This window comes from Lissotriton vulgaris, unplaced genomic scaffold, assembly GCF_964263255.1.
Source record: "Lissotriton vulgaris unplaced genomic scaffold, aLisVul1.2 SCAFFOLD_228, whole genome shotgun sequence".
Classification (NCBI taxonomy): domain Eukaryota; kingdom Metazoa; phylum Chordata; class Amphibia; order Caudata; family Salamandridae; genus Lissotriton; species Lissotriton vulgaris.
The window spans coordinates 677,092-703,160 of NW_028252959.1; the positions used below are offsets into that span (position 1 = coordinate 677,092).

The 26,069-nt window shown below is 44.0% G+C and overlaps 1 protein-coding gene across 2 annotated transcripts in view; it reads left to right on the forward strand.

The window, feature by feature from the left end:
* Positions 1–26,069, forward strand: part of LOC147661202 (serine/threonine-protein kinase Nek1-like) — a 1,124,062-nt gene that overhangs the window by 49,480 nt on the left and 1,048,513 nt on the right. The window lies entirely within an intron of this gene.

Below are 26,069 nucleotides of genomic sequence, written 5' to 3' on the forward strand. Positions count from 1 at the left end.
CAAACCAAGTAAGGGTGCGGAACATATATTGCCAATTAATACGATCAAAAGCTTTTTCAGCATCCAGGGAAAGGGCTGCCAACGGGGATTTGACATTTTTACTGTGAGCAAGGACATTGGAAAAAAGACGAGCATTATCAGCAGCGAGTCTGCCCTTAACAAAACCCACCTGGTCTGTGTTGATTAAGCGAGGGATAATGGAATCAAGGCGAGAGGCAAGGATTTTAGCAAAAATTTTACAATCATAATTAATTAAGGATATGGGGCGGTAATTTTTACATTGGGAATGATCCTTATCAGGTTTTGGAATAATTACAATGAGGGCATCCAAAAAGGACCCAGAGGCTTTAGCTTCCAAAATAAAAGAGTTAAATAACTGAAGGAGTTTAGGAGCAAAAAAGGAGTGGAAGGAGGAGTAAAATTCAACTGGCAGACCATCAGGGCCAGGGGCTTTTTATATCTTGAGGGAATGAATGGCCGTGGTGATTTCCTGGAGAGTAATTTCACGTTCTAAGTGCGAAAAGTCAACAGCGAGGGATGGAGGGGGGGAAGGCCTTCAAAAAATGTTGTTAAGTTTGCATCAGAGGGGTGTGTGTCATCTGTATATAGGGCTTGGTAATAGTTGTGAAATACTTCAGCAATGTCTTCATCGGAGGTAACTAGTTTGTTGAGTGAATCATTCAAAATTGGGCCGACAGCTTTGCGTTCAGACTTGATTTTCAAATAATTGGCCAACATTTTCCCTGCTTTATTCTGACCCCCATGAAATTTGGATTTTATTTTAAGGAGGGTGTGACAGGCTTCATTAGTGATAATTATATTAAGTGTGGTTTTGGCAAGAATCAAATCCTGAAGGGCAGATGGGGATTTGGAGGTGAAATACATGTGTTCCAGAGTTTTAATCTGTTTAAGTTGATCTTCATACTTTTGCTTATTAAGCTTCTTTTTAGCAGAAACATAGGAAATCGTAAAAGCTCGAAAAGAAGCTTTAAAAGCATCCCAGGTGTTAGGAATAGAGGTATCAGCGGGGTCATTTAAGGATAAGTATTCATTAAAAAACGCAGTACATTTTTTCATAAAAGTGGCATCAGATAAAAGAAAAGAATTAAATTTCCAACGACTAAATTTAGAGGGGCTAAGGGAAAGATCAAGGGTAGTATAGACAGGGGCATGGTCAGAGATAAAAATAGAACCAATAACAGATTTTTGAATGGAGGGAAGAAGAGACTTACTAATCATAATATAATCAATCCTCGAACGTGTGTGATGTACATTAGAAAAAAAAGTATATTCCAATAAATCAGGATTACACACTTTCCATGAATCATATATAGGACGTGAGGCAATGGCAGATTGAAAACTCTTGTGAGATTTGTCAGGTTGAAATTTACTCGAAGACAACCGATCTGAAAAAGGGTCTAACCATTGGTTAAAATCACCAGCTACTATAAAATCAGGGCAATCTATAGATGCAATGAGCAATTTAATGTCTTTCCAAAATTTGGGATCTGGACGAACAGGGCCATATATATTTAATAAAACCATCGTCTTGTTGTGTATAACAACCTTTGCCATTGCCCAACGACCTTCATCATCATTCTGAGAGGAAATAATTTGTGCATTTAAAGCCTTATGAAATAATATAGAAACCCCTCCTTTTTTGTTAACAGCAGGAGAAAACACAACCTGACCCACCCAATGTCTCTTTAGCTTAAGGGATTCAGTGTCAGAGCAATGCGTTTCCTGAAGGAAAACAACCTGTGAATGAAATTTGGTTAAGTGAGACAATACCTTCTGACGCTTGACAGGGTGACCAAGACCTCGAACATTCCAAGAGACAAAATTACACATGTTGGGAGGAGGGGAGGATGGGCGACAAATGGAGGCGACACAAGGCGAGGAGATCACTACAGAGGGGAAGACAAAAAATAACAGTTAAACAGTGGAATCGTAGAACGCTCATTTTAAGAAAGCGAAGAAGAATCAAAAAATGAGGAAAGAATAATCGGACAAATAGAGAAAACAGTAGAGGCCACTTAAGAAGAAGAAAGCAAAGAAAAAGAGAGAAAAAAGAGAGAGAGGGAAGATACATAAATAGAGAAAGAGAAAAAGGAAACAGATCAAGGAGCAAAGGCTTGATCTGAGAAGAAGACAGTAACCAAAACATGTGAGACGAGGGTACACCAGAGAGAGGACATGTCCCAAGAGCACACAAGATACGGACATTATGAAAAAGGAAAAACACAAGGATGTGAGGAAAATATTAAACGAAGATAGAGAAGGAAGATAAGTTAAGAAAAGTTAGATAGGTTAGAGTAGTGGTTGTAGAAAGAGAAAACAAAGAAAAACAAAAAAGCATTAGCTAGCAGTGTCCATGGTGGAAGGCGAGACACTTAGCAGATAGTCGCGAAGTTTCTGGGGATCATCATAGGACCTGGTACGACCATTATGTGTGATCTTGCAGAAGCAGGGATGGAGAATTCCATACTGAATGTTGAGTTGTCTCATCGTAGGCCGAAGGTTCAGGAATTCCTTGCGTCGAGCATTTGTAGCAGAAGAGAGGTCTTGGGAAATGAAGATGTTGTGACCAGACCACTGGAGACGACGTTTGGCCCTGGCGGCCTTCAATACAGCCATTAGCTCTGTGAACTCCAAGAATAACATGATGATTCCACGAGGTTTGGCGGCATTGGAGTTGAGGCGGCCAAGACGATGTGCTCGTTGGATGTTGAGAGGATGAGTCGATGATGAGAGTTCCAAAAGTTCCTGGAGAAATTTTCGAATAAAAGAGACCATGTCAGACCCCTCCAAATTTTCCGGAACACCATAAACGCGTAGGTTATTGCGTCTATTTCGATTTTCTATATCTTCGGTATGGAGTTTGAGTTTGTGGATTTCTTGTTCCAATAGTGGAATTCGAGTTGAGAGGTCTTGGACATCGCTTACACGTTGTTCTAAGTTCAAAACTTTATTTTCCATAACCACCCAACGCTCCTCAATCTGCTGAAGTTTAGCATTGGTTGCAGACATAAAAGGCTGAAGACCACGCACCTCTTCAAGGATGGAGTCCAGTACAGGATTAGTAGAAGAGTTAATGGGGGATGGCGGGTCATTTTTAGGTCTTTTAGGTTTTGTTCCGGTCTGCGACAGCTTCGGCGAAGTAGAGACATTTGCCATGGTGCAGGACAGCAAAAGGGAGATATGACCAATAAAGTTGTAGAATATGAACCAGAGTGTGGATGCACAAAGATGATAGGGGCACACAATGTGGCAAATAGAGGACGATGAGTAAAGGAATTGTCTAGTAGTGCACTATTTATCAGTGCGAAGACACACTAAAAGCCACACATCACCATAGAAGAAGCATCCACCAAGAGGAGCATATGAACATGGTGGAAGAACTTCGTGCTAATAGAAAGTGCAAGGCTAGATGAAAAAAAAAGCCGAAACACAATAAGGCTGGTATCAACAGGGTAATGAGAGAATGCAGGAGGCAGGTGGTCGTGGAATATCAGGAGAGCAAGAGTCTTGAAAAGATGGTGAGGCAGTCACCACATTGCCTTGATGTAGCAGTAAAAATCATGGCATTCAGGAATTCAAAATGGCGGTCGTTTCACCACAGAGAATAAGCTACGCATTAGATTCAAACTAGACAAAGTGTATAAATTGGAAAGGAACTCACGACAGTCAGTAAATGGCTCAGCATCATACTTTGTCTCCAGACGACGCTAATGCCAAAACGGAAGGGTGAGTGCAGATGGTGCGCAAAGAAGCATTCTCTTCGGCGGCAGACAAAATGGCGGCCGTTCGCGTTACAGAGTGAAGAGAAAGTTTCCGTTTTAAATTGTCAGTAAACTAGCGCTCGTTTTTGCTGCAAAAGCGCTTCATCGTATGCTGCCCACCTTCCGACACCGCTACACAGCAGGAAATCCTTCCAAAAGACGGTAAGACGGGTCCTCAGGGCATCCGCAGGTTTGTCCGAAGCGGAGGTCACGGGGAAGCCGTCCTCTGCCGCCGGCGCGCAAGCCACGCCCCATAGGAGATCACTCTAACCCCAGTTGTCTCAGAAGAAACTTGGGAAGAGAACGCCAAGGATTTCCAAGGTTACTGCTCAGACTTTATCCCGGCAACAAAGGGGTCAAACTTTGGTCGCTGTTCTGGGGGACTAATGATGTTGACTTCAATCAATACAATGGGCTCAACAAAGCCCATTGAGGTGAAATTACATCACCCAACGCTGTTCATGCAATACTGTTAAGGCACAAATTTAACAACACGATACATGAAGTAATAATAATTAACACCTACGTGCATCCAAAACATAAACAACTGGCTGTAAAGGAGCTGTCAAATGAAATAAAATGGATTATGGATGAGCAAGAAACTGACCATATTATCGTTTCTGGCGATTTCAACCTACACCTCCTTGGGTCAAGCCAAGATGACAGCCCTGTGTACGAACTCACCTAACGTTCGGGGATACCGGCTCAGGGTAAAGCAAAAAACAGCAAACCCTCAAGATTGGCTAGACACCTGTTACAAGAACTAGAACATCTAAATTTAAGAGCATTGAATGGGCGGTTTCCTGAGGATATTCCACCAGTTGCCACTTTTCACTCGTCAAAAACATCCTCCCATCTGGATTACACGTTTGTAACATTAGCCATGTTTGATAAAATATCAACCTTCAAAATAGGTGATATGGCCCAAAGCGATCACCTTCCACAGGAAATAACGTTGAAAGCGAGATCAGCCGCTACACTAGACATCTGGAAACCAATTGCCACAGAAGAAGTCTCTAATTTAATGCGTTTAAGGTCAACAATATTGAAGCCCTTTCAGCCTCTGCAAAAACTTTGTTTGAGAGGGAAAAAGAAAATGGTATCCCAATTGTAACAGCATGGGAAAACTTTATTAAGACCTTCAGTTGTAATTTTGCAACTAGGACAGGGGCCAAATCAAGACAACTAGAAGACTGATTAAAAAAAGTAAATTCCAGTCCAGAAACTAAGAGCCTCAAATGCACCATAAACCGAACCCTTCGTCAACTGCGAAAAACACCGGGGAACTTGGAGCTGCAGTCATCCCTTTGACAAACGAAGCCACTACTTAGACGGAGGAAGTGGAGAAAAATAAGGCAAAAGAACGACGAAACGTGGGCCAAATTATTGCATGATGCCAAGCAACACAATAGTGTCAAGTCCTGGCAAACAATTCATAAGATAGATTGTCCGAACCCCCCTGGAATCCGTTCCAATATAGCAGAGAACATCTGGGTTGATTACCTTTCCGCTCACTTTAATAACAAGGGAGCAGATACCGTGACACTTGTCATCGAATCCCCCAACAAGAGAAAAGCGATACACTAGGTCAGCAGCACCAACATCCATAAGCAACAGGGGACCCGATGGCTGGAGATTCAGACCCAACAGAACCTACTGCAGAGGAATGGTCCGCCCCCACAGAAAAACAGCTAAAATGCCTAATAACCGAGGGTAGAGACATGGGAGCGCCCAGCCCTAACAGGATACCACCGAAGCTGTATAAACATGATGCCAACTTTTGGCGCAAGGCTCTATTATCAGTTTTCATGAGCTTAAAAAACACGGTTACCATTCCGGAATCTTGGAAAGGATCTATTATTAGCTCAATTTTTAAGAAAGGCAAAAGAAACAATCCAAATTACTATCGATTGATCGCCCTCCTCGACGTAGACGCCAAATACTATGCCGGTACAATCTTGGACGAGCTAACATCTTGGGCTTCAGACCATTCCATCATCCCCATCAATCAAACCGGGTTCCGTAGCGGCCAAGGAACTACAACAAACATACTGGCTCTCACACTGCTAATGGATGCAGCCAAAACTTCAAAGATGCCTCTCTTCCTGTGTTTTATTGACTATACAGCCGCTCTCGACCATGTCGACCGTTCCAAACTTTGGGTGAAACTGGACAATTGGGGTATTACAACTACTGTTTTGGATTGGCTAAAACTGCTGCACACAGACACATGGATCAGGGTTAAACTAGGTGAAGGGGCATACATCTCAAAACGCATCAAGACCTCTAAGGTCCTCAAGCAGGGGTGCGTCCTGGCCCCCACCCTCTTTAATCTTTTTTCGGCCGACCTGCCTGGGGAGTTGGAAAGTTGTGTATCCCATGCTCCCAACTTGGGGAACAAGCTAATGTCAAACTTGCTATAAGCGGACCACCTGGTTTTAATTAGTAGGACACCAATTGGCCTTCAGCATTTGATAAACACGAAAAGCAGTTTTTCTAAGTGGAACTCCCTAAAAATAAACCTCAAGAAGACGAAAATTATGGCAGTCAACTATCATAAAAAGAAGACCAATAGTTGGTTCCTTGACAGCCAACGCTTGGACCAAGTACAAAGCTATAAATACCTGGGAATCCTAATGGATCATAAATACACATTTAAACTCCAGCTAGAATCCATCCGAAGAAAGGGGACCACCACGTATCTAGCCCTGAAGTCATTGAAGAGACAGCTTCCCGACCTCACGCTTGAACCCTTTTTACAGGTCTTGAGGGCTAAACTGCGGCCGACACTGTCATATGGGAGCGAGGCTCTAAAAGGTAAAGATGCAGCAGTTTTAGATGTCGTAATAGCTAATGCCTACAGAGCAATTTTCCACCTCCCAAAATATGTCTCGCCGGCTCAAATCCGGTTAGAATTTGGGATTCAAAGACAAACGGTAGAAAGGAGGAGCACCTATGTTAAAAGTTGGCATAAAATCCGAAGCGCTGAGGCAGGATCTTTAAATTTCCATCGTTTGAAAGCCCTGGTCAGCCAAGAAAAATGCCCAGCCAGGGATTACTTGCTCGATTAAATTGAGATTCCGGTGCCTGTCTGATCTCTGGGCCGTTCCAACGGACCATCTTTCTTTCAAAAAAGCAGCACGAAAAACAACATCAATGCTATCGGTCTTAGAAGACAAAGCAATTCTCACTAATAAAGCACACGGCTGGATAGTGCTCAGTGACTATGTAAGGCTGAAACCCCAAGCCTATTTGAGTACCGGAATCAAGATAAGTAAGAAGGAAAACTTTTTGAGGTTGCGGCTGGGGGTAATTGCGATTAAGCCCCATCTTCCACCATGGGAAAGGAAAGGTGGCTCTCCGACTTGTCGCCTATGTGGAAGTGGGAAGGAAGACATCGTCCACGTTATCTGAAACTGCCCCAACTTAAAAGATATAAGATGCACCTTGTTGCGCCCTTTTTTCAGGCATTACGGCATCCAGTCCTGTAGGCAGGCAGTGAAGCTATGCTTCAAACCCACTGACGTTCAGCTGAACTGTCGGCTAACAAAATTTTTTGAGACTGTAACAAAGAGACTTAAAACCCTGCTGCTATCCGAACCATGTTGATAAACTTTATAAGTATAATATTAACTCAATACTTTGTTTTAGCTGTATCAGTATTTTAATCACCAGATCTTCAATCTGGACAGTGGTCTTGATTAAGCAGTGCCATTCGATCTGGGAAGTTGTTGTAGTCATTGGCAGATAGCACTACATGAGATGCAAGAGTCTATGTGAATAATGTATAAATATAGAACATGCAATTGATGACTTTTAGATTACGCATCTTTTAGCTGTTTTAATTGTATTTAATTGTGTATAATGGGAATAATTCTTGCTATGTATTTGTAAAGATTTTAACTAATCAAGCAAAATAAAATCTTATCTTATCTGATTAAGAACAATGAATACATTCAAAGAGTTGATATATACATCAATGTAATTGCGTGATGAAGGAGAACAGTCTAAATAGAGAAAGATGTTCCAGACGATAATGAAGATGTTCCAGCCGATAATGAAGAGGTAGGACAAGTATTCGTGACGATTACTGAAGTGTGTTGCAAGTGGTCAGGCAGCATGGCTACATAATTTCAGAGGCTACATGGCTGCCAGTTGGAAATTAGATGTATTGGATTAGGAGATACTATTGGCATATGTTGAAGGGGTACATAGATGACATTTGGATATCATGGAAAATTACTGGTGTCATAATGAGAACAAGGTAACCGGGAGATTAACCTGTGTTATAGCGTATCGCTTGATCCCAAGGTATTTCCCGATTTGATCCCAGTGGGAATGTGTCCAATGTGAAAATCCAAAATACCTTTCTCCTTTTTCTTACCTATTCAGAATTTATACCTGATTTATCACAGATTTTATCCAGAATGAGTCAATCTATCTGTTCATGGCTGTGCCCTGCTTCCATGTAGTGCTCAACTAGAGTGACACTAGTTTTTTTAATGACTTCCTTAAGATTGTTTGGAGTAATAGGGCCACTAAGTGCTTCCCTGTCCTCCTGAGTCAGTGTGACAAGAGGCACCCTATGTGGAACATACAGATCTCTTCAGGAGGTGTCTCAATGTGGTGGCCATATAGATGTTTGTAATAGTTGTAGAAGTTGTCATTAATTTGTTCCTGTTTGTACACCAGAGAATCCCCCTTTGTGTAAAATTAAGGGTTCGGAGTCTCTCCCAGCTCTGGCCAGATTAGCCAGTCCAGCAACCTTCATGGCTTTCCTTCTCCCTCATGTACCCCAATTAAGGTATTCACATTAATGATGACAACGGGATGTTTAATTACTTGGGCGTATCTAAGCTTACTGCTGTGTAACCTCGTCATCGCTGCAGGGTTTGAGATCACTTCTAGGTCCAGGTCGTGAATGGATTTGAACAAAGCTAACAGTCAGTGTCTAAGGGTTTCCGGATTCAACAAGGGCAACAGAGGCCGTACCTCGTTGTATTTGGAAAAAATCAGAGAGAACCTCATTAAGGAAGTCTCTAAATAGCAGTCTATCTGTGCACTGGGTAGAAGTTTCCATATGGGCACAGGCGTTGTCCGTCTACCCATTCTTACGGTCACCTGGAGGTGATTAGTGTGGCTCACTGGTTAGAGGCGGCAGACCCGAGAGCAGAGGACGGCCCGGGACCAGGGTTCGATTCCCGGCGCGGCACGTTTCTGGACCAGGGTCAGCGGACTCGATAATTCTCTCGCCTCGGTGCCCACTCTGATCAGCGTTCACACTCGGCAACTCTGGGCATTAGCTTGCCTCATCTTCACTAACGGCCCCACCAGACCGCCGGGGATGCCTGGTCTCACCCTGGAGATACCCATTAAGGGACCATCTTCCAGGGAAGCCAGGAAGGGTTTCGCAGCGGTCGAAGCGCCTTGGGACCCTACGGGTAAGTAGTGCGCTATATAAATGCCTATACATACATACATTATGATTAGAGAGTATCTGTCCAAGGTACTCTGTTATCTTCAGTCAAAGCATAGTTGGGTGAAACAAAGGGTCCTATCTAGATAAACATAAATATCGTATAAGCTGGAATAGTATGAGTTGTCCTAGTCCCCACATGGTGTGGTCTCCAAATGTCTACCAGTACCCAGGTACGTATCCAAGTGGAGAAACCCATAGCCACCTTGATGGAATGTGCTTCAGGGACAGGTGGTGTGGAGCAGTCCAAACATCAATGACACCATTGTATTTCCCCCTAAGCAGAAACTGACAATTTGCTACTTGCGCCAGTTGGTGCGAGAGCATGTTAACAAACTTTAGTTGGTCCTGGTTTGGGGCATGTATGCTTCCAATGAGGATCTCTCGGCCGTCTAGTCTGCCCGTCACCAAGACCCACCTCTCTGCACTGTTGTTCTCAGTATCGGATGGTGTAAATGGGACCCTTGATGTAACCCAGATTAGTGCCACTCCCGCTTATGCAGAGTATGTTGTTGCAGATACTTGTCCCCGCTTCTGCATTAGAGGCTGGTTACTTCTAGATTGGTGAAGTGAGTTTACTGGAGACAAGCTATATGCACCCTTCTTCGCCTAATGTAAACTAGTACTTTATCACACTTGCTCATGGAGCCCCTACCTCTCAAATTCTAAGTAAGGTGACTGTAGGTTTTTAAACCATTATCTATGAGACTGTGTAATTTGAGGGTACCTGACCCCCTCCCCCCGTTGTCTGTGTCTTGCTTGCACCCACTAATGTGCCACCCATTGTAATACCTGGCATATAATCGCTATATGTGTAAACTTATGAACCCAACTCCTAAACGCCAGGGCAGGTTGGCAAGCGCCTTCCACCCAAACAAAGCAACTGCAAATATTCTTGATGAACGAATGTACCTGATATAATAAGGTTACGTAAGGGGGGAATTAGGCCAAGTACCACCAATTCTCAGGTCCTGGGCCCTCTTACTTCCCTTTAGTACTTCAAAATGTCAAAGACCCACACACAGTCAGAGTGTCCATGTGGAACACACCAGATCAGAGGGTCCAGAGATGGGCAGGGGTGAAGTACCCGCAGAACAGTACGTGTAGTGGGTCCTCGGAGGTAAGTGTCAAACAGATTGTTAGGTCAAGTAGGACAGGTTCCGACACTTTAAGGTTCTCTGCAGTTCTAGGATTAATCAGTGTGTTGGCTTCTCCTAGGGTAAAGGTCACATCTGAGTCCGGGTCGGAAGACAGTTGGTCTGAGATTACTGTGCTCTCGGCTTCAGAGTGCGTCTTATCTCCTATCTTCTCGCCTGCTAGCAGTGCAGTAACTCTAGCACTCACAAACTGGTGTCTGGATCGTCGAGTTATCCTTGACAAAGGTTGTTTCGTCTTTGTTTTTTTTCTTTCATGTGGATGGATGTGACTGGGCCTGTGGAGTATTATTATTTATTTTATTTAGAGAATTTGTAAAGCGCGAACTGACACCTTGCAGGCTTCCTGGCGCTGGAAAATACTCTGTTGACGGTAGACCGGGAGAATAGTTGGGCTGACAATTTATTTGGGGAAGAGCCAAGTTTTAATGCGTCTCCTGAAAGGGAGAAGCTGTGGAGTCTGACGTATGTCAGTGGGTAGGGTGTTCCAAAGCTTGGCCGCGGCCACGCTAAACGATCGGCCCCCTGTTCTAGTTCTGTTAAATCTGGGTACCTTTACCAGGCAAGCAGAAGAAGAACGTAGGTTTCTCGCAGGTGTGTACCATTGGAACAGGACTTGCAGAGGTTTGGGTCCAAGTCCATGCAGAGCCTTGAAGACAATGCCGTGCCAGTTTTATATTTTCGAGCCAATCCAATGCCTCTGCCGGGTCGGTGAAGAAAAGGAAGTGCGGTCCACCATTATTTTTAATTGAGCATGGTACATCAGGACAGATATAGATTCTTCTTTGAAAGTGCTTTTTTAACTATCAGAAAGAAGGCCCTCTAGCATGCACCTCCATTGTGCAGTATGGGAACATTGATATCTATCTATCTATCTATCTATCTGTCTGTCTGTCTGTCTGTCTTCTCCTTTATATAGTTGTCCAAGAGCGTATCCTACAAAGGTGAGGAGGCTGGAAGTTTTGTACCCTTGGGGACAGCCTTTTGTAACATGCTGCAAACCTGAAGGTATCAAGAAGTTTCCCCTTCATCTAGCTCATAGTCTCTTTGAAGGTCACTGAAGGGGACTATCTTCCCAAATGCCCACAGATCTCCAACCTTAGAAAGACCGATCAGGTCCCATTTTTCAAAGCCCGGATACTGTGATAGCAGTTCCAGTTGCACCAAATTCAAAAGTGGAGTGGCCTTTATCGCGTATTTCCACCCCAGCGCGGCCAAGGTTGTGTGCCATAGAGTGACAGTAGTTGAGGTTGGTGTATGTCTTGGAGCCCCCCTACTATCCCCGTAGATTGCTTATTAAATAATTCCCAGGGGACTTGTTCTGTCTGTCCATCCTACAGGCTGGTTCTTTTTGCGGCCAGTGTACCCAATGATTTGTCACAACCAGCTAAAATGCCCAATAGTAATATTGGATTGCTGAGAGGGCTATACCCCCATCGTATCAGCTTTTCATGAGTTTAGTCCGTGCTACACGAGGGATACCATTATTCCAGAGAAGTGTACGTACAATTCTGTTGCTTGAAAATACCTAGTTGGTACAAGGTATGGAGTATTCTGAATGATATAAACAAACTGGAGGAGTGCCATCATTTTGAACAGCGAGGCTTTGCCTAGTGTGAGGGGCTGGGTCCTCCAGTGTTGCACGTCTTCTTGTAGGCAACGTAGCATGGGGGCCAAGTTTTTATCATAGAAAAATGTTGGGCTGATATTGACATAGATCCCCAAGTATCGAAACCCTTTGGTGACTTTTCTAGCAGCACAGACCCTAGGAAGGTTAATATCCGTCCCGCATGGAACATATATGAGTGACGTGTCCCAATTAATAGTATACCCTGAATATTTTTGAAAAAGGGCAAATATGTGTAGTACTGTGTGCATTGAGGAATTCGGTTTGGCTAAGTAGAGCAAAATATCATCAGCATATAGGGAAATTCTGTCTTCCCATTCCTCTGTCCATTTAAGTCCCCTGATGAATGGAATGGAAATTCAAATCTCTCAAGGGCCGCGAACAGAAAGGGCCATTTGATCATATCACATGTCATTTTGGGATCTAGTGACATTATCACTGCCTCTTCTCTAATAATCTCTGCCCTACCCAGAACTATATTTGAGGCACCAGAAATTAAGTGCAGTATGTATATCCGGGATGAAGCCGGATTGGTCAGGGTGGACCAATTTGTATAGTAGGGGGAACAAACAAGTAGCCAGAATTTTGGCCAGAATTTAACAGGGATATGGGCAATAGGGGCTACATTGTTTGGGGGGGGTTCCCACGTGTGTGTTACTATGATATTTGCCATTCTCTGACTCTGACAGGATTCCCCTCGCTACACTATCCTCATACATTTTTACCGAATACGGGGCAATTGGGATGCATTTAGTTTATATAATTCGATTGATAGGCCACTTTGGCCTATCGCTTTCCTGGCTTGCAGCTCCCCAATTGCTTGTATCACTTCTTTTTCGGTCAAATCAGACTCTAAACCGTCTTTATGTACTCTCCAAGGAGGAAAGATCGAGGGTAGCCAACAATTCTTGTGCCCCGATTTGAGTAGATGCCCCTGTTAGTTATAAATCAATTTAAAATACTCTGCGAAGTCTTCTGGTATTTCTTGTCTATCTCTAAACAGGGTCCCTTCGCTTGATGTAATCCCCAACATTCATCTAGTGGCCTTTTCCCGCTTTTCCAACCATGCCAATAGTTTACCCACATTATCTCCCACCTTGCTCGGTATTGCACTTTGGCTGCTTCTTCAGTGATATCTTATATTCTTTCTGTTTGATCTGTAATCAGTGTTTGGTGTCTGGGGGATCTAGCAATATTAGCTTGTGTTCTAGCTTTCTAATTTCTTTCTCTACTTCAAGCAACTGTTTACGTTTTTCTTTTTTATGGCCGGCTATTGCAGAGATACCCTGCCCCCTGATAACTGTCTTGTACTCTTCCAACATCGTTAGGGCTGAGTCCACTAACCCTTCATTTTCTTGGAAGTAGTTGGTGGTCGCCTCAATCAGGTCTTCCCTTATATTCAGTACCTTAAAATACCAAGGATTAAGGAGGAGGAGATACATCTTGGGGGATGCCCATCCTCCGTAAATATTGGGAGCTGCTCAGCTCTTCCAAACATATAATCTATGTGGGACAGACTTCCATGGGCCCCAGAGTAAAAAATAAATTTGAGAGTTGTGGGTATTATGGGCTCTCCAGATGTCTATTAGGCCCATTGCTGTCAGAAATTCGTCTAGCGCCTTCCCGGAGGCCTCCCTTGGTTTGGTTGGTTTTCTATCCAAATCTCTGTTAATGGCTGCATTACAGTCCCCTCCTATTAACAAATCTCCCTCGGGCAGGTTAATTATATGTGACCCCAAATTCCGTAACCATTTCTTGGAGCTTTTTAAAACTTATTTCCAATGTTTTTGTAGAGTTCTGAAGTGTGGTAACCGAGTCTTCAGTGGCTTTCACTCGATCCCCCAAATTTCACAGATCTGCATGCATTAGTGTTGCTTTGGCTGTAACAGTGTCTATTTTATTCTCTAGTGTCGAGCGTACTCCCTGTATGGCCTCCAAAATATCTTGTAGGGTCGGGGCATCGGCCTCCACTTGCTGCTTTGTGCCGAGCGTTTCACTTTTTCCCCAGCAGCTTCTGCTTTGGAATGTGCGTATTTATTCAATTTTGTTTGTTTTAATTTGACCCCTTCTGTGTCGCCATCTTGTCAGAACTCATCGATGTTACAAGACACCTCTTTCGCCTACCCTTTATTTGTTGCAGTGCTCACTGTTTGGGACATATAGGGAGTCTCCATGGTTTACCTCATCCAGGGCCTGTCTCGGCTGCTCCAATAAAGCGGGGATTGTCTTTTTAGGTCTTTCTCCACTCCCTGAGACCTGGGCGTTCAATCACCTTTCCCCATGATCCCTCTCGAAATGGCTGCGCACCGGGGGTCTCTAAGACGATCTTCTATATACGGAGTTCTTCACAACGGAAGTGCACCTTCGATCTCCCCTGGCAGCCCCAGCTAGTCATACATGTCCACTTTCTATACGCATAGGCATGAACTGCTTGAAGGCAATCTGGTCGGTCAACACGTCCCTTGTACTCCGCTCTGCTCTGCCAGACGATACTGTTCGTTTCAACTGAGGTATTTTCATATTTGAACAGTCCTTTCTCTCTGGCTGATCAGGGAAGTGTGTCATGGTCTCGCTACTGTAGAATCTTGGCTATCACTGTTCGGGGGTAGGTTTGATGGGGTTCCTGGGTGAAGGCTTGCTGGTCGGTACTCTGTGCGCCTTTTTCAAAGAGCAGGAATTTGTGGGACGCCTCAGCAGTACTCAGCCATTGTTCCAGGTAAGTTGTCATGTCCAAGCCCTCAACTCCTTCAAGAAATCCCACTATCTGTGTATTGTTCTGGTGCTGTCTGCCCTCTGCGTCATTACCCCCGCTCTTACTGTGAAATGCGGTCAGTGAGGGCCTGCACTTGGGGCTACATCACTTTATAACTAGGATTCAGTTCATGAAGACGGGTCTCATTAACTTTAACTTTTTCAGCAAGTTTTCGGTAGTCCGGACGTAGGATCCCCACTTTCTAATGTAACAGTGTTGATCATGGCTTCTAAGGCTTCTTTGGTAGCATTATTTGCTGTTGGGGTTTGTTCTAGCTGTTACTGGAGGATTACCCGTATTTTAGTGTGCTCTGAGGTCTTGCCACCCATCTCCCCCTACATCTCTGACTCCCTCCGGGGGACGTAATCTTGGAGTGGTTTACATTTCACCATGTTGCCTTTGGGTCCAAAAGACGTCCAGATAGCTCCACTGCACTACAGTGAGTGAGATACAGAGCTGGGCAATATCATGAAAGGATATGTGTGTAACCTCTGCAATCTAAGCCCACTAACCCATAATGTGAGCTTCAGGGGTACATTGATCTGACGTCGCAAGAGGGCACACAGTGTCAGAGGTCAGCTGTAGATGGTCTCTGTGTCCAAATGTGTTTTTGTTGCTAGCATGGACCATCAACACGCCGAGCATGGGAAGAGTCACTCAGCGCAGCAACAATGCAAGGCAGTAGGCATAGCAGTTGATTATATTTTCTGCAGATCTGGGTCGGATATTGTGGCCGTGGCCCAGTCTCGGAGTGAGGCCTGTAAAGCCCTGATGGCCTGAAGCAAAAATTGCTCAAATCTCCTGCAGCTCGTCCACACAGCGTGCCTCCTCACCACCGGCCCTCCCCAATCCACCAGTGGCAGGACTACAGGCCAGACGATGCTCCGCCCGGCATAGCTGTGCACTTGTCTTAGCTGGAGGTGTGTCCACTGAGGGGCATCCTCTGGGCCCCTGCTGCCATACATAATGGGTTTGTTTCCCTTTGCTGCTCCTCAGGCCTGCATTGCTCACTACGCCTCTGCCATCTTGGGTGCTGTGAGGCCGGTAGTCGGACTAAAGTGTTTTGGTCTGGTGGATTCTGTCCTGCTATTTTATTTCACCCGGTCTGTGCGATCACTATAGAGAGACCCTTGTGGACCAGGGAGGGACCCTGCCAATGAGCTCAACCCCATGCAGGCTCTCCACATCACTGGAGTCAAGCTATCCAGGCTGAAGAAGGCTGATAGCCAGAAAACGGTCCTTGGATGCTTGATTCCGGTCTAGGAAAGACATGGCTTGGTAGTTAGGGCTGGACTGTTCCCATGAGGCACAGGGTCAAGGCTGATTCGCATATAGCCATTGTCTGACCTAGGGTGGTGTGGAGTGCAAAAAAATTATGGATTTAGGCCCAGATCTTGGTACTGGGCTGAATGTAAGACATTGTTCTGCATTCTGTCCATCAACTGTGTTTTTTGCAATGAAAAAACACTATAGCACCCACAGCCGACTACAAGTTGAGCACCTCAATCCTAAAGTCCCATATGTATCCGTTTCTGTGCATAAGGCCTCCGGGACCTGCTGCGGTTGGGTCCCACTGGAATTCCAGAGAGAAAACTTCAAGAAGCGTGGAGGCAGCACCAGGTATTCAGTCACAGAAGATCCAGAAGTAAACTTTATCAATATTCTTTTATTCTTCTTCTTATAAAAATGGATCAACCCCATGCTGCCACCCTTGTGCATGGTCAGCCACGCCCTATGAAAGAAAGATGTTTCTCTGATCTATAAAGAGATTATGAACAATTCTCCTTATGTCCTGTAGAAAGACTGACTGGGAGGCAAACCTGGAAATCTTGGAAGAAGAGGTTTGGGAGAAAACACTGATTGCTCCAAGAGAGGTTGTAATAAGAGCAGGATTCAGACAGATAAACCTGTGTATCCTCCACAGAACTTACTATTCGAGAACAGCCCTGGAAAAGACAGAAAAATATTGCTTTGAGAGGTGTTGGGGGTGCGCACAGGCTGGCTCCTTTTTCTACATCCTGTGGTCATACCCTGCAATATAATATTGCTGGAAATTGGTGGGAGATTGTATTTGGGTGGTGACATAAGCCTCAGTAACGTTTTGAATATTTGGGGAGAGGAGAGAATTCCATAGTACCAGAAATTATGAGTGGTCCTTGGCTTAGTGATGGCAAAAAGGAACATTGCTCAACAATGAGATGCAAGAGACCCTTAGATTCTGAAAACCTGGAGGGAGGACATAGGCTGGAGCATGCTTGTGGGGAAAAAAGTGTATAAAGGGCGAGGGTGCCAATGGAAATGGTATGTCCTCATGGAATGGGCAGGAGGTTTTTAAGGTAAGTTCTACTGAACACAATGAGGATTCTAGCCTACCTTGTAAACATAAAGTGACGTACTATGAACTGTTTTGCACTTCACTGATAACAATCCATTATATTGTAACAAAAATGGTGATAAGTTATTGTTATTGTTGTAAATGTAAATGTACATGTATTTATATAGCGCAAATCGCCCACATCGCAGGCATCTATGCGCTTGCTTAGGGAACCCGTCCTGGTATTCCCCTGTGAGATAGCCCCGGCAGGGTATCCACAAGGTGAAAGCCAGGCATCCCGCCGCGAGGGGCCATTGTGGAGATTAAGCAAGCTATTGCCCAGAGTCGCAGAGTGTGAACCCGTGAGTCGAGTAGGCACCTGAGCGAGAATTATCGAGTCCGTGGAATTATTGAGCCCAACCCCTGTCGAGGCGGGGAATTGAACCCGGGTCCAGGGCCGATCTCAGCTTCCGGGTCTGCCACCTCTAACCCCTGAGCCACACTTCTCCACTGTGTTTGAATAAAACAAATAAAATGCATTAAAATAATAATAAAATAAAAACAAAACTGTGGTTCACTGATGTGTAAATAAAATGCGTCCATTAAATACTGGTTGATGGTTATAGTGAGGGTGCAGGTGGAGCCGTACTGTGAGGCAACGGTGCTCCTCTCTTAAAGTCTGTATTGTCTGTAATTGCCAAAGTACAAATTTGTGATGCTCCATCATCTCTGGACTTGCTCAGAATTTGTGAATACGGTGTTTGGAAAATGACTGCCATTGATGTTTCCCTTCTAGTGAATAGATTTCTGCTTGTCCACTTTTTTGGATGAGGAGATTTATGTACCGAGCCACTGGAATTAAGCGATTTTGTGGCCCTAGATTAAAAAAAAAAATTCTAGCTCAAACAGATCAAAAGTCACTGAAAACGGTGCGACGTGTTTGTGCTCAGTTGAAGGCCCTTCGCAAATGTTAACTGGTCATCTTTTAGTTGCTTAGTTAACCGCACCGCTGCGGCGGCTTTTCCCGCTGTGTGCGGCAATTTTCAAAAAGCCGCGTTACATGACGAGCTCACCTCGTCATCAGCACACGACCGCCGTAGCTGGTGACGAGCTGAGCTCGTCATCAGCAGCGAAGAGGTTATGCATTTGGCTGTTAAACTGGTTCTGATGAAGTGACATCTTTGCCTAGACAGCATTACCAAGTGAAAAAAATGCTAACATACAAAATAAATATTATAAAAAATGTACTGCAGAATGCTACATATTTTGTCTTTTCTTGCCGCATCATTTGTCAGCCCTGCTGCATAATTAAGAAAATGCTGCCACATAATATGGAACTACCCTGCTGCATAATCCTTGTGGCCCTGCTTCTGTATTATTGAACTCTCTCCTCAGGAGGTCCTTATTATCTCTTCTGTGCATGTTGGCAACATTAACTTCAAGAGCCAACAGCCTGATGACCGATCATTGTCAATAAGTTCTAACGCTCTTTTAGGCTGTAAGCTATCTTATGTGCTTTACTGGACAGAGACCAAGCGATTTGAACCATGATGATTTATTCCTGTCATCATTTAAATCTCAGTTGCTCGAGTTTTAGGGAACCAGCTCTTATTTTGGGACCACCAGGTATGTTGAGCATGACCAGGATTAATTACTTGGTGTGTGCTGAACCTTCGCTGTGCTTCTATGTGGAGTAATACTTGATACCTTGGAAACTGGGCTTGGGTGATGGAAAGTTTATGTAACATGCTACAGAGGCAGAGAAATAGAGATGCAAGTATAATAGTAATTGAATGTCAGCGGGCCTACAGTCTGTGAATGTGAATAAATGGTCCAACCCTATCGGCCTGAAGCTGGGAGGAAAGAAAATCTTCCACAGAGATATTATCCCGCAGTATGGAAAACATAGAGCACTTAAATTGATGACCTAGATCAAACCAGTAAAGGATAGGTGACAAATGCAGAGGCAAGCATAGCCCCCACCCCAAAGGCTGGCGAGATCTGTGGGAGATGGGGGGTGACTGCAATAGGTCAAGGAAGGACAGTGTCCAGAAGAAGTGTACATATCATGAACACTGCTACTGAAAACTCACGAATGGTGGTGCAGGTAGATGGTACAATTAGCACTGAAGAAAAACGGAGTCACAGACCAAATTGAAGACACGGAGATGCAAGAAAGGGCAGACAGCACTGCGTTGTATAGGCTATATTGAAAATATATTGTTGATGGAATTGATATGTTAGTATGAAATGCTAGCTGGGGCAATAATAATGCTGGTTTGGGAAGGGGCTCAACAAGTTTATAGTAGATAAGTGAAAGATACTCGTGGGGGGTCTGATCTACTTGTCAGCCCCTCAGAAGAACACCCCTGAGGAATAATTATGGAAGCTGAGGAAGTAAACCTTTGGGTTGTTGAATGGGACCCTTTATTAAGGCTGACTTACAGTTCGAGTGTCTCAAATCCTTGCAAATTGGTTAAGACAATACAGTTTAGATGGTATTTCATGTAAGGGATATGGGAAAAAGACTGGGAAGTTTTAGTGACAGAAACAGTCCACAATATGGGGAGACCCCCATTACTTTGTTGTCGTGTTTACCAGGTGGGTTCTGTAATAGTTATGGGTTCTTTTTCACACCTGAAATACTAGTAGAAAACACAGGTACATCCACTTTGACATGTAATAGCATTTACCTTGAGACTCTGAGGCCCCGCTGTGAACCACACAAAAGGAAAGGATGAGACTAAAAATTATAGTTGCATAGTAGAATGATACATAAAACATTCAAAATGGTCACTTGGAATGTGTGTGGCTTTAATAATTATGTAAAAAGCACAGAGTGCATTCCTATCTTAAGATCTATACTACAGAAATAGATTTTATGCAGGAGACCACCTCACCATTACAGAAGAGAAAGTAACAAAAAAAAATGGCAGTCTGGTGTACACTGCAATTTACTCATCGTTTGCAAGGGGGTTATCAACATGAATAGCGCCTGATTTCCAGCATCAACACTGTTACTCTAGAGCTCCCCATCCTCCCCAAAACAACGCACCAAACTGGCCGGATAACAGACCAAATAGGATGCCTGGTAGGATGGAAAGTGCTCTAGTCGATAGGTACTCACCCACACATAATAGCTAGTGATGATTAAACTGCATGTTGGTCTCGTAAATCTTCTGGATTTCAGATACGTGGATTCTGGGAGTTGGTGGTTCAACAAATGCAGATAATGACAGACCCCAAAATACACTGTAGCCCACAGGTGTGTTTGTTGGGCCTCAATCAACACCTGAGAGGTAGAGTGCGTTCATTTGTAACAATAGCTTTGCTGTTGGCCAAGAGGAGGGTGGCAGTGCACTGGGGAGTAAGTTGGCACCCAAGCTAGATCATTGGATAAAGGACTTGGTGTACTGCAAAGAAAATATGGAGCTTTATGTTGAGGAGTTGCCAGAGCCATCGAGGCCTAAGGACATTTGGGGGCCTCTAACTGAGTACTTGAGGACAAGAGACAGTTTAGATTCAGCGGGGAAGGCTGAACATGCACGAGTATTCATCTGTGTAACAGTCATACTGTATGGCATTAATATCCAATGCATTGGAGCGGGGCAGGTGTATGAGGCGGCTATTGTTATGATAAAATTGCAAACAAATTAAAAAACCTTCTGGATTTCAAGATCCAAGAGATAGGACTAGATTTCTTTCGGACCTCTCCCCACTGCTCATAACTTATGATTTAGAGAGACCCTGGTCGAATGTCCTAACTTGGAGACTAAATCCAGATATGTGAAAAGATTCCATCCTTTAATTGGTTATCAGTGCACTAATGAATACCTATTTTGTTTATAGTTGGTGCTCAGCCGTAAATATGATGCATGCCACTACAGGGGTGGTGGAGGAGAGTGTGCTGATTGCACTGGATATGAAAAACACTTTTGATACTTTAGATTGGAAATATATGTTAAGGTTTTTGAGGATATGGGGCTCTTGACCGATTGTATTAACTGGATTCTACTGTTATATACCAAACTTTTGACTAAGATGAGATTAAGGGGGATAATATTTGAGGAATTGGAAATTAAACCTGGTACTAGACAAGGATGCCCCATATCACCTATATTATTTACATTAGCGATGGAAACATTAGCGATACAACTTGGAGAGGTGCTACGATAATAAGGCATAAGAACAGAAGATAATAGACATATGGTGCTTGAGCATGCTAACAGCACGCTACTGCACTTTAAACTCCCAGTGAGATCCATTCCCCTTTTCCAGCAGGAGTTGAATAGATTTGGTGAAGCCTTATTACTTAAAGTAAACATAGGTAAAACCGTGTTATTCTCCCTTGGCAATTTAGCAGAGAGTGATCCAGATTACCTCCAAAATCTGAGAATATGGTAGGAGACTGACCTCTTTAGATACTTTGATATTAAAGTGGCACAGACTGGTGCAAAAGAATATTCGTATAACATGTGCAGGCTAGGTAAGGAATTGGAAGCATTGGTCCGAGTCTGAAAGTGATTGCCATTTTTGATAGTGGCCAGAATAGCCATTGCAAAAGTGGTTGTTCTCCCACAAAGTTTATATATTCTGCAGAATTCCATGTGCTCTGTGTGATGGCTGACATTAATAAAATAGATAGGCTAATGAAAAACCTGTTCTGGTCTTGAAGGGAGAAGTAGAGTTAAGATGGGAATGTTGAAAATGGACTGAGAGGTAGGTGTGCTGGGACTCTCAGGCTTGAGCTTTATTATATGGCTACGCAGCGTCAGCACGTAGGTAAAAGGGGACTGAGAGGGGAAAATGACAACTGGGGGGGGGGGGTGACCCTTGGAGGAGTAACTAATGATGTGAGGTAACATACCGCACCATTATCCATACCTAGTGAGACAAACTGGGCAGATGTGGGAAATGGTGATCAATAGAGTGTACTGTCGGTTGATCCTACCCTCACTCCTTAACCCACGAGTTAAAGATTTGGTCTCTATTCAAACGTATAGGACATAATATAGCGATAGCGAGCTGGAGAGAAGATGGCTGCTTAACACTAGGAGATATATATCCGAATGATATTTTCAGTACCTTCCCTGATGTGCAGGATGGTTTCGGAGTAAGATCAGGCCAATTTATTCAGTATGATAAATGATCTGGGACTGCTCAGGGGATCTGAAGTGAATTCCCCAATGCACCAGAGATATCAAAGATATTGAATGCAATACTAATCATGGGACGGTGTAAAAGGCTGGTCTTCCAGATATATAAAACCCTGAAGTTAGAGCGGAAAAAGGCATCTTTGAATATTAGGCAGCAGTTAGAAAATGACTAACGGGAACCTCTCACAGATAGCTAATGGAGGTCAACATGTGTTCTTGTGAAGACAGTGTCTAGTAATTCGAGGTTAAGACTAATACATTTCAATTCTTTATATTGCACTTATCTAAGACCAGTGAAACTGAAAAGGATATATCGATATCGCACTTCGGCTTGTCCAAGATGTAATGCGAGTTACACTTCTTTCCCCAACATGACATGGACATGCAGGATGTCAACAGACTACTGGGTAACGGTGACAACTAAATGATGTTGGGTTACAAATGTTGAAATAGAAGCCTCAATTAAGCATTGTTTGCCAAGGATTATACCTCAATCCAAAAAAGGCAAAATGAGATCTAAATTTACATTATTGAGGACCTTGCTAGCAAAAAGTCGATAAGCTTTACATTGGTTGCAACCAGTGGGTCCTCCTAGGAAGGCATGGGTCAAAGAAGAATCAGAACTAAAAATGGTCAGCAGAGATGACCACGCAGAAGAAAATATAGAAATATGGGTCGAAATTATGGCAGAATTGACAAAAGAGAGGTTATAAAAGAGTCAAATATGTAGTGAGGGACGAGGGTGAGCCTGACGGATGAAAATGTATATCTTTTGACAGTGGTGGGCGGTCTGGAGAAAACACATAGAATAAATATGAGGGCAATAAGAAAGAAGGTGAGTGTAACGAAAAATTGTATTTGAGAAACTAATGATGGGACCCGGGGCCAAGACCCCTGCTTCACTAAACAGGGATATTGTAACTTACTCTCCCAAACAACTGTTGGATTACCGTATTAACCCACATTGTAGTTGCACGCTCCTTTATCTTGAGAAAGAGACTGACTCCTGTTTGAGTTGTGAATTAACAGTGCATTTAGGATTATGCGAGGTATCTAATGCTCGAACATCTTCTACTCCCATTAAACAACTCATTAACTCTCAATCGAAACATAACGTACCACCTATTAAGGAATTTGTCTTTTTCAATATTAACCAGAAAGGATGGAAGACTGAGCTGGCCTTGCTAGGACCTTCAAATCACTGTGGAGTTCAAAGGTGAGGGATGACTTATTGAACCATCTTGCAAGTTGACACAGATGGCAGTGTGAATTTGATGTTGGAAGAGCCACTTCACGAACTCTGACTTTGCTTGCAGCTTGAGACCAAAAACGTACAGATTTGACAGAGCTGCTGAGCTTCCACTGTGCTTAGCTGCTTGGCCTTGGCTCCATTTGTGTCATGGAAATGGTGGAGAAGGATGTTATGTTATGTTATGTTATTTTTATTTGTACCGTGCACAGCTGCCCCAGCAAAGGGGCGTCCTGGCGCTTTGAGAAGGTAAACACAACACAGCATTAAAAGCGGGCAGAAAGGAGAAGAGACACAACAGATGAGCTAAACAAATAAAAAGGTCTTGATAGCCCGTCTAAACTGAAGGAGCTCATCGATGGCCCGGATTTGTGGAGGAAGAGAATTCCACCAGCTTGCTGCCAGGACTCGAAAGGAGCGGCCACCAATTCTGCTCAACTTAAAACGCGGGACCTCTGCTAAGTTCTGGCCTAGCGATCTAAGAGTGCGAGAGGGGACATAGGGGATCAGCAGTTTCTCCAAGAAATTAGGGGGAAGTACCCTTGAGGATTTTAAATGCAAGGCAGAGAACCTTGAATCTAATCCTCTGCTGCACAGGGAGCCAGTGGAGAGAGCGCAGGGCATTGGACACCGAGCACCGCCTAGGCAGACCTGTCACCAGTCGAGCCGCTGCGTTTTGAACCTGCTGGAGCCGCAGAAATTCTGACTGGTTAACCCCCGCCAGTAGGGAGCTGGCATAGTCCAGCCTGGACAGCACTGATGCTTGGACCACCAGCTGTCTTGTGGGTGCATCAAAGAATTTGAGGATGGGCCGAAGTCCTCTGATGATGCCATAGCAAGAAGCCGCCACCTTCTTGGTATGACAGATGAAACTCAGAGAAGGATCAAGCCACACCCCCAGGTTTTTTATCTCTGCCGATGGGAGGGGAGTCACTCCCAACTCCGAAGACCACCATTTGTCACCCCACAAAGCCACCTGTTTACCAACCACCATAATCTCCGTCTTCTTGGTGTTTAGCAAGAAGGGTTTTGCTTTGGCCTAGGTACCCTGCTTCAGTTTATTGGGTGACTTAAAGATTGACAGATACACCTGCATTACTTTGTGTAGTGATTTTGTAGCATCAAGTATAGCACAAGTCACAAGCAATGCTAATATATGTTTCCTCTTTTTGCACCATTGTTTTGTTTGACAGTGTCTGCTTAGCATTTCTTTTATTGTGCTAAGGAGTGCACCTATTGAACCAGCACAGCAACTAATGCACCCTGCTAAACAGCTACTACTCACACCACTGAACCTACTTTACCCTTCCACATGCTTGGGTTTTCACTAGCTGCACCCGCCACTGTTCCATTAGCGTGCAGCATGTCTTTTGCTGTAACTCTGTATTCACCATGGCCTTTTTTTCAGAGCAAAGCTGCTATTGCTCTTGTTCTACAGGCAGCACAGAGTTCAGTTGCTCTTTGCTATCAAGTGGTGTGCGCACTGGGCCATGCTATATGTTTTTGGCCAGCATAGGACATACCATGTCTAACACTCTGTACTGGCCGCATTCTGCACCTGCCATGAACTGCTCTTAAAACACAAACCACTGTGCCTTGTTCTAAATGTACACACATTATGCTCGGCACTGCAGCCATGCGCCATAAACCACACTTTTTAATGCCTCTGTGTACCTTCTTTGGCCATCACAGGAGCAACTGCCCAGTACCTAAGACTGTATACTCTGCTATGCCAAGCCCTGCAACCAGATTTGCACCAACATAACCTAACAAAGCTCCTATTGTACCTAGTATTCCTGCTGCTATAATAAGCTATTTACTGCTTTTTCTGGTCCAGCATTCTCCTACTTTTCTTTTCTAATCTCCAATGCCACACCTAATGTGCCTGTGCTGTACTAGCTGTATTTTTCTTGATCGAATACGTCCGGAGTCTACCACTGCCTCAGAATAATTCTGACATTCCTCACCCACTCTTTTAATTTTTATGTGAGACATTCTAAGTGTGACCGGTATACCCGGACATATTCCTGTACTCGCTGTCCCATAGACCTCAAGATGTACCTCATTGATTTGGCCCACCAAGGCTGAAACCATTCTGGGTTGCATGTGTTGCTGTTTGGAGGGAACCTGGCCTTGTAGTTCAGAATAGACTGTTACTGTTTGAGCAGGACCATCTATGATTTTCATATTGTTGGTCTCTGCCTGGAGTGGTCCAGTGGACAAGCTGTGGACTAGAATATGGCATGAGTAATTGCCAGTGGCTGAGATTAATTTGAGCATTCCATTTTGTACTGTTTGTTTTTCTGCGTTCACCTCGCTCGTGTGCTACTATTGTCATGCCCACATCACCCAGCACTACTTTTACTCCTCTAGCTGCACTCAGTATTTTACCTGCTGCTCCTACTTGCATACTTAACTCCACTTAGTTGTTTACCCATTTGCTGCACCAGTTGCATTTCATGGTGTGTCACTTGAGCTCTGTGGTGCATTAACTGCAACCATCCCTACTTGCACATCATCCTCATTATCTCTGTTGCTTCAATGACCAGTCTTTGAACC